The 9,593-nt window shown below is 53.5% G+C and overlaps 1 non-coding gene across 1 annotated transcript; it reads left to right on the top strand.

Moving 5' to 3' along the window:
• Positions 1 to 798: 798 nt before the first annotated feature.
• LOC140692528 (U6 spliceosomal RNA) lies at positions 799 to 907 on the top strand. Its single transcript, XR_012068096.1, has one exon. It is a non-coding gene; the product is annotated as a U6 spliceosomal RNA (small nuclear RNA).
• The last annotated feature ends 8,686 nt before the right edge of the window (positions 908 to 9,593 follow it).

The raw sequence follows: 9,593 nt of genomic DNA, 5'->3' as shown, positions 1-9,593 counted from the left end.
CTTTCATTCAGCATAATCCATCGGGCACATTTTGGGGCAGCCTACTCTGGACCCCAACATTTCCCTATTCTGTAACTTCCCTGGAAGTTTTACACATTAAAAGCTGGGCTGTTGACTGTGCGTGTGCGTGTGCGTGTGCGTCCGTGCGTGCGTGCGTGCGGTCTGGGGGCAGGAGGGAGGGAATGGTTTCCTAGGGGGCCTGCGTTTCATGGACCCAGTTTCTTAGTTCTGAGAACAGGTCTGTTCAAGGAAACTGTTGCCGTTGTAGTATCTCGTCTCAGGAGGCGGTGGTGTCGATGGGCTTCTGAAGCTAGGCCTAGGGAGCAAGCAGTCAGGTATCGCCTAAGAGGCACTTGTGTGGACAACCAAAGTACAGCACAAAGGTGAATCGTCGGAGCAGATGAGAAACCAGATTCAGGGCCGGGAGTAGGGGGTCAGTCTGGTAGGAGATTTCCACACATCGGGGTCATCGAAACGGCTCGAGCAGTTTGAAATGCCTCTGATGATGTCCTGGGGTGTTCGGCTCAACTCTCTGAGCGGCTCCCCCGAAAACAGGCCCGAGGATGGTTTCCACAGGAGCTGTTGTGGCCATTTCTCTGACGTTTACCTCCCGTTGTCCAGCTTCAGTCTGCAAGGCTTCAGGAGACGGAGCGTTTTCGTACTCAATGATGCCAAGGCAAAAGGGTGAGAGAAAATGGGAAACATTCGTGGAGAGGGTCCTAGGCAGATAGTGGAGGCAACTAGAAGACCTTCAGTCTCCGGGCTGGCTTTCAGGTTGAGACAAAAACCCTAAGGAAAGCACTTGCTGCCACAGGACATAGACTAACATGGGAACCATCCAGAGAAGATCAGCACGGCCCCTGAACGTGGACGACACACGCCCATGCGTGAAGCGTTCCATAGTTTTAGTGAAGTCAGTCACCCAGGGAAAGACAGATATCCTATGCCATCACTTCTAGGTGGGATCTGAAAGTAAGTCAAGACACCCATCCATACATAAATAACTCCATTTTAAAAAGACTCCAAGGAACCTATTTACAAAACAGAAACAGACTGGACTCGCAGACATGGAAAAGAAACCGATGGTTAACACAGGGGACAGGGTAGGGTGGAGGAACGGGGTAAGGCGGAGGGATAAATCAGGAGTTTGGGATTAGCAGATATAAACCACCCTATACAAACTAGGTACACAAGTAGGTCCTACTGTCTAGCACAGGGAACTATGTTCAATAGCTTGTAATAACCTATCCTGAAAAAGTATACGTGTGTGTGTGTGTGTGTGTGTGTGTGTGTGTGTGTGTGTGTGTGTGTGTGTGAATAAGTGAATCACTATGCCGTACGTCATAAATGAACACAACATTGTAAGTCAACTATACTTCCATTGACAGAGAGTTCCTACAATAAGCAGGCAGACAGACCGACAGACCGTCAGACAGACAGACAGGCAGGCAGGCAGACAGACACACACACACACACACACACACACACACACACACACACACACACACACACTGTCTGTCTGTCTGTCTGTCTGTCTGTCTCTCTCTCTCTCTCTCTCTCTCTCTTTCTCTGTCTGTCTGTCTATCTGTCTGTCTCTCTTCTAAGGGTGGAGAAGAGTTTGCTGAGCTATTTCGGGGGCCCTCTCATCCTAGTTCCTATCTCCAAGTTGGTTCAAAGTCCAAAAGGCCGTCAAGCACTTAGTCAGATAGGTCCCTCGAAGAATACCTCCCACATCACGATGACAGACTTCTTAGGCCAGCCGAGAAGGTCCTTCAGTTCTGTGCCCATCTTGGCTCTAAGTTGATGTCAGTCCTCCAGGATCCAAGAAAGCCACGTTGGAAAACAAGTGGTGATTTTGATGGGACAGAAGATCAGTCATTTGGGGGGCGAAGGGTGGGGTAGGGAGAGATACCAGCCTGTCTGTCTGTCTGTTTTCATCCAGTGTGGGAGCCTTCCCAAAGAGATAACTCGAGAAGAGAGAAACGGGGAGTTGACAAAGAACACGTGCGGTGGCGTGCCCTCCCCCCACCCCAGGAGAAGGCCAAGCCAGAAGTCCCTCCGGATGGCGGGCTCTGGACTCCGGCTTCCAGGGGAAGCGATATTTTTTCCTCCCCATTTCAGGCCCGGAAGAAGAGGGAGAGGCAGAGTGTCCTTCTCGGGCATCCGTTGTTTCTGAAGCACGCTTGTTGCCGAAAGATCGGCCCCCGTCCCCGATGAGCCCAAGAATCCAGAGACAAGGTCTTGGAGCTTAGAAGAAAAGAGGTCATTTTATCGCTCTGCCGGGCAAAGGGGATTCACAGCAGGCTAGCGTCTTCAAAACTGTGTACCCACCTTGGGGATGGAGTGGGTGGGGTGGTTCTAGAGCCATAGCTCAAACAATCAAGCATCGATCACCATCCACAGAATCGTTTTCTCATCAGAAGACTCAGCATGGTGTCACGATGCCTCCCAGGTGACCCATTCTATAGAGGCTGGCGGTTAGATCTCATTATCTCATAAGCACTCAAGGTGTGGCCTTCTTGGTCACTCAGGCTATTTTGTCAGGTCAGTAGTCCCGTGACCGACCTTCTCCTCGGAGAAGGACTCAGAGACCCAGCACGATGATGACTTGCAATGACTGAAATACAGTAGAAACAGTAAGATCGATAGCTTCCAGTTTCAACAACGGGCCTGGAACCGTGAGCAGCAACCGGTCAGTCAGAAGAGTCGACCGTTTTAAGGGCGAGCATAAGAAACCGAATGACACCCCCCCCAAGCAAATGAATGAATGAATGAATGACCTAATGATCCTCCCCTCCTCTCCCCCCCCCCGCCCAAAAACGAAGCAATCCGTTAGCCTAATTCCGGCCATTTTATTCATCCTCCTTCACCCTGAAGCCCCAGTCAGCCACGTGCCACAGTGGTCTGTTTTCCGGTTTCCTCCACCACCCCAACCCCCACCAACGACCACCCCGCCAACATCCCCCCATGCCCAACCACCGCCCCAAGCGCGGGACTGGACGGGGGTGCTGGGGGCTGAGGGGGCGGCGATGGCGGCTTGAGGTGAGGGTGGGGAGTGTTCCGCCCAGATCGTATAGGAAGCTCAAACACAGCTGCAGTACGAGACGAGATGGTAGATTTCTGTGAGTCCTCCCTCCTCTTAAAATCCTTCCTAAGGAGGAGACAGACAGAAAGAGAAACATCACCCTCACTCCCAACGCCTCCTGTGCCCTCGTTGCACCCCAAAACAACAACAAGAAAAACAAAAACAAACACAACCACAAATAACTCGCTATCCCTGGGGAAGAAGGTTTCGATGGCATGGGGATATCATTCTAAACTTCATTCCCTCTTCATCACATTTCATGGAAACCGATTGCAATCTATGAGGCCCTGTGAAGGTAGGGGTTGGGGGGTAGGGAGGAGGGAGGGAAGGGAAGGGGGGAGAGAGAGAGAGAGAGAGAGAGAGAGAGAGAGCGCAGAGGAGAGGAGGGATAAAAGGGGAGAGGACAGGAAAGGAGAGGAGGGAAAAGAGGGGAGGGAAGGGGAAGCGAGAGGAGGCGAGGGGAGAGGAGAGGAGTGGAGGAGAGGGGAGAAGAGAGGAGCGGAGGGGTGAGGGGGGAAGGGAGGGGAGAACAGGGAAGAGGAGAGGAGGGGAGAGGAGAGGAAAGAGAGACAAGGGAGACAGACAGAAAGGCACACACACACACACACACACACACACACACACACACACACACACACACACACAGAATAGCGAAATGGAGAGAGAGACAGAGAGAGACAGACAGACAGACAGACACGGATCTAGGTCCGGGAGACTACACATGGGTATTCTTCTGAGTGATTTTATGTGTTTTCTCAATCGCCACCTATGGAGATAAAAGTCGCTCCCATAAGATGAAGGGAGTCCTTCTGCCACCGCCCCCGGCCCCGCCCTCCAGCACCGCTTGTGTTTGTCAGGGATTCCAAGCCAAAGCACGTGGAGGAGTGGGAGAGATTCCTGGCGGCCCAAGGGGGAGGAAAGTCCGGCAGCATGAGAGAGGTAGTTGGCACGGGGAAGCTGGAGGCAGGCTGACGAGAAGATGGGTGAGGGGGCAGGGAGGAGGGTTTCCCAAGTTGGAGAGCCAAGACGAGGGAGGGGAGCCGTCGGTGGTCGCGTTCTGACCCCGACCCCGACCCAGACTGGAGCGGATCCCTGAAAGGAGGCGGTTCGGGCTCTCCTGCCGAGAACGCCCCTCTCTTCCTCTTTGTGCAGAAACACCTTCCGCGGACCGAGAAAGTCTATCCCGAGACCCTCGTCGGAAGAGTCCTTTCCAGACCCATCACGATCCTCCTGGGCCAAGGGGTCCAGGGGATGGGGCGGGGCCTCCATTCGATCCGTCTTCCGTCCGTCCATCCATCCGCAAGATCTTGAATATCCATGTAGGATTCCGGATGGTAGCAGTTTTCCAGGATCCTCCAGATCCTTGTAAGACCTCTCCTGGCAGATTCGACCCCTAGGTCGTACCGCGCAGCACAGGGCACTAGATTCAGTCCCTCGGGACGAGGGTTCCTGAAAAAGACCAGGAAAAAGAAGAACACAATCACTATGGTGTGCACCAGCCAGAAACCAGCACAACCTCGTCACTCTAACAGACTTGCCAAAGGCGGGGTGGGGAGAGAAAGTCATAGGATGGCTACCATCCCTCCCACCCCCACCCCACACGCCAAGCCCCCCAGCCCATCGTCATCCCTGCTCCCCCTCCTCCTCCCCCTCCCCTCCATCGACGCCCGCCTCCCGCTTGTACCCCACTCCTCCGAACCCAGCACCACCCACCTCGGCCTGGACGTGCTCGGCTCGGCTCGGCTCGGCTCGGCCCGGCCCGGCCCGGCCCGGCCCGGCCGTCCGGCCGACTTCTTCGCAGTGTCTAAAATAGCGCCCGGCCGACAGGCAGGTGGCACACGGCACCCGGCAGGGGAGCGAGCGGGACGGTTCGGGATCTCTGGGCGGCGGGGACACGCGGCCGGACAACCAGGAGCACGGACGGCCTGGCGTGCGTTTCTCCGCTCGGGGGGCCTCGACCAGGGACTGTGGTACGGGGAACGGGGACACACACACACACACACACACACACACACACACACACACACACACACACACACCCCTTCACCCCCACCCCCACCCCCACCTCCACCTCTGACAGCTTTCATTTGTTTTCGGCCGACCGTCCCTCGATGAGGTACAAGTGCCGGGGCTGGGGCTGGGGCTGGGGCTGGGGGGGTGGAGTTCCTCCCTCCACAACGACCCCACACGGGCTCTGTTCCAGTCACCCGAGTCCTCTTCCAAGTGAGACCACAGGCCTCCATCACCCGGCGTGAGCACTCGGGGGAAAAAGTCACCATCCTCATCGCTCCGCTCCACCTCTACACGTGAAGAACAGTTCCCAGCCCACGCCACTCAACCCCACCCCACGCCCCGATGCCACCCACCGCAGTGGAGAGAAACGAGACGAATCCACAGACGTCCATCCATCCGATGAAGAAACGGACGGCCCCATTCCAAGGAAGCATAGATATCTAGTCAGGAGATTCATCGAGTACTATGGAGGCGGTGGGAAAGGGGGGGGGGGGTGTTGCGGTGGGGAGGGCCTAGAGATCCAGCAGTACAGCCCGTGCTTAGCATGCAAAAAATAAAGGCCCAGGGTTCAATCCCCAGCACCTACTCTTCAAAAATAACCCGCGGAGAAGCAAGACGGCGGAGTAGAAGGACACTCGTAGCTCACCCTCTCCCACAAATACACCAAAACTCACATCGACGGACCCACTCGGCCAATCAGAGCACCTGCGGAACTCCGACAGAACACCGCCCTCTTCGAAAGACAAAGACGCCCAAAATCTGGTAGGAGAAAAGGAGAAAAGAAAGAGTAAAAAGCAAAACAGTGCGGGAGGGACCGGTCCCGCGGGGAGGGAGCGGCAGAGGAGGAATAGGGCTCGTTCGCCAAAACTGCCCCTCTCCAACGGAGAGGCCGACGGGACGGAGGGGGCGCCCCCGAGCCTCAGATCTACCCAGAGCACCCCTTGACCGACCGACCCAAGTGAAACGGGCACAGAGGGTCCCCGCGACACCCAGCCCGAGTCGCAGGCCGGCAGCCAGGGGCCGGGACAGGCCGCACGAGCCGGGCGGAGGACCGGGGCGGCGGCCGGGAGGGGATACAGAGCAGAACAACCCGCCCCCCCCATACATGACGGGAAAAGAAAGGCAAAGCAACACGGCCGGTGTGCCCTGGGGGGAGGGGCGCCGTAGCCTCCGTCTCCTCAGATCCGCGGCGCCATCACCGGCGCTTCTCGCGAGAAGAGAGGCGGGACGCAGCCACAGCCGCCATAGCCTCTGGCGTGCAGCATGCGGGCGGGGGCGGGGCCGAGACTCGAATCCGCACCCGGGGGCTCCGCAGCCTTCTAGGCAGGACTGAGATTCGTTTACAGCCCGAGGCAGATAGGATATTTCTGCCCCGGTACCTCAGAGAACTCGCGCCACCATGACTAAGAAGGAGCCGAGTTTTGGGACGCAGCTAGGGGCGGGGCGGTTCCACGGTCTTCCCCGAGCCCACCTACGGAGAGGAGCGCCGCCGACCCGAGTCGGAGCACACAGCCGCACGGAGCAGCGGAACGACCGGGGCCGGGAGAGGGCGGGCGGCCAGCCAGCCACCCTCCTTCCCGGGAGGAACGCAGCATCCGACCGCGGTGCCGGGAACACGTCCCCCCCCCCCTTTTTTTTTTTCCTTTTCCTTTCTCTTTTTTAATCTCTCTTCTATCGGTTTTACCTTCTGTTACCTTTTTAACCTTGACTTTTGAACAGTCGTCTACGTTGACGGTTTTAATCCCTTTTAAATGTTTCCTTGAAAATCTTTTTATTATTATTATTTTTAAACATCCACCCCCTTTCCTTTTTCTCTTCTCTTGGTTTAGATCTCCTGTTATTGATTATTTACAGGTTTCAGATATCGTTTCTCGATCTTTTTTCTCCTTTTTATTAAGGTTATTAAAAGACGTCTCAACTCGATCGCTCTTCTGCTTCCACTTACTCTTCTATTATTGATTACACAGTGTCTTCAAACCTTTTCTTTCTCCCTCCTTTTCAAATCCTGTGTTTTATCTCTTGTTAAAGTCTGTTCTATTTCCGATTACCTTTTAAAAATTTACTTTTGAAACAATTGTGCTTTATTTTCTGATCTTTTCTATTTTTTAAAGGCTTTTAGAAGACGTCTCACCTCGATCGCTCTTCTGCTTCCACTTGCTCTTCTATTATTGCTTGTACACTCTTTTCAAACCTTTTTTTCCTCCATTCTTTTAAAATCCGGCTCCCCCACCCCCCTCCCCCTCCCACCGTCTCTGTCTCTGTCTCTCTCTCTCCCCCTATCCCCCTCTCCGTCTCCCTCTATCTCCCTCTCCCTCTCCCTCCCTCCCTCCCTCTCTCTCTCTCTCTCTCTCTCTCTCTCTCTCTCTCTCTCTCTCTCTCTCTCTCTCTCTCCCTCTCCCTCTCCCTCTCCCTCTCCCTCTCCCTCTCCCTCTCCCCCCCTTTTAAAGTTTTATTCCTGTATAGGCTTTAGATAAATACCTAAACTCCTTAAGGACCACAATAGATAACTGATACTCCTTAAGCCACAGTGCCAGAGAGATAGGAGCAGCATGAGGAAGCAGAGGAACCACTCCCAATGAAAAGAGCCAGAGAAATTCCCTGAAAGCACGATCCACAAAATAGACACGGATGGCCTGCTAGATCAAGATTTCAAAAAAGGAGAGATCCAAGTACCGAAGGAACTCCAAGTGATAGTGTTTAGATGTATACTGTACGTCAAAAACGAAATCGAAGCTCTAAAGAAGAGTCAAGGAGAACTGGTCAGCTCACTGGCTGACATGAGAAGTGGTCTAAAGGCTGTCCAAAGGAGGCTAGATCACACCGAGGAGCGAATAAGTGGCCCAGAAGACAGGACAACAGAAAGAACCCAATCAGAACAGCTGAGAGAAAAACAAATAAAGAACAACGAAAACAATCTCAGGGACCTACGGGACCATCGAAAGCGTGCCCATCTACGCACAATAGGGGTTCCAGAAGGGGAAGGAAGAAGCAAGGGGGTCGAAAAGGTATTTGAAGAAAGCATGACTGAAAATTTCCCAGCTCTAAAGAAGGAATCCGATATCCAAGTCCAGGAGGCTCAGAGGGTGCCAAACAGGGAGAACTCAAACAGACCCACACCGAGACCTATCCTAATCCAGATGGTCAGAGTCAAGGAGAAAGCAATGATCCTAAATGCCTTTAGGCAAGAGAAAAACAAAGAGTGAGTTCCAAGGGAACCCCCATAAGGCTCTCAGCGGATTTCTCTCCACAAACACGTCAGGCCAGAAGGGAGTGGCAAGATCTATTGAAATTCCTGAATGAAACACAAAACAAAACAAAACAAAACAAAACAAAACAATGCAGCCTAGGATACTCTATCCAGCAAAGCTATCCTTTAGAATAGAAGGAGAGGTAAAGAACTTCACAGACAAGCAAAAACTAAAAGAGTTTTGCAACACTCAACCCATGCGAAAAGAAACATCCACAGGTCTACTCTAAATAGAGAAGAAGCAGGACGGTACAAACATGAGACACTCATCCCCGGAAAGGTGATCACTCCCGTTCATTCCAAACAGAATAAACACAAAATTGTAAAAGAAGACATCTAAACCATCAGGAGTGACAGAGGGAAGCAAGAAAATATAGAGACTTTTATTTTTCCCCCTTCTCCTTCCTTTCTTTCTCTTTGAAACGTTTTGTTCTCGGTAGGATGGGCTTGAGATTCTATTACTATCTGTTTCGTACAAACAGTTATAGTCCTAGGTGAACAGATTTCCAAAAGAAAAACGAACGAACGAACGAACGAACGAACGAACTAACAAAACAGAAACAGACCGACAGATTACAAACTTGAGGTTGTCAGGGGTAAGGGCGGTGGGACGGGACTGGGATCTCCACATGTAGAATAGATAAACACGATGGTACCGTGGAACACGGGGAAGAAAAGTTTAAAAAAAAAAAATCAAATAAGCCAAATGACGCCTACCCGCCCGAAGAAAGAAAAGTCCATAGACACGGACGCGCATGCGTACAGACACCGCATACAGAGAGAGAGAGAGAGAGAGAGAGAGAGAGAGAGAGAGAGAGAGAGAGAGAGAGACACACAGACAGACAGACAGACAGACAGACAGACAGACAAAGACAGACAAAGACACACATACTTAAGCCAAGCATGCAAACTAAAAATCCCTACATGACGTGAAGCAACCCAGATCATCCAATAACCAAGGACGCCCGGTCAACTAGAGATCCTTGGGGCCACAGGAGGCCAGGTAAGCCGCATAGGCACACAGAGTACAATCCCTCGGGCCACGGGCAGCTGAGAGGGCCGCGACAGCTGGTCGAACGCGTTGTGGGGGGGGGATCCACTGGGAGATCCACTCGGGCCGCCATCAGACAGAGGGCCGCGACGGCTGGTCGACCTCGTGGGCGGGGGGGGGGGGGGGTCCACTGGGTCCGCGGCGGCTGGTCGACCTCGTGGGGGGAGGGGATCCACTCGGAGATCCCCTCGGGCCGC

This window comes from Vicugna pacos, unplaced genomic scaffold (assembly GCF_048564905.1).
Source record: "Vicugna pacos unplaced genomic scaffold, VicPac4 scaffold_8, whole genome shotgun sequence".
In the NCBI taxonomy this organism is placed as follows: Eukaryota; Metazoa; Chordata; class Mammalia; order Artiodactyla; family Camelidae; genus Vicugna; species Vicugna pacos.
Note: the sequence above shows the minus strand (reverse complement) of the source record. Positions and strands in the feature narration are given on the sequence as shown.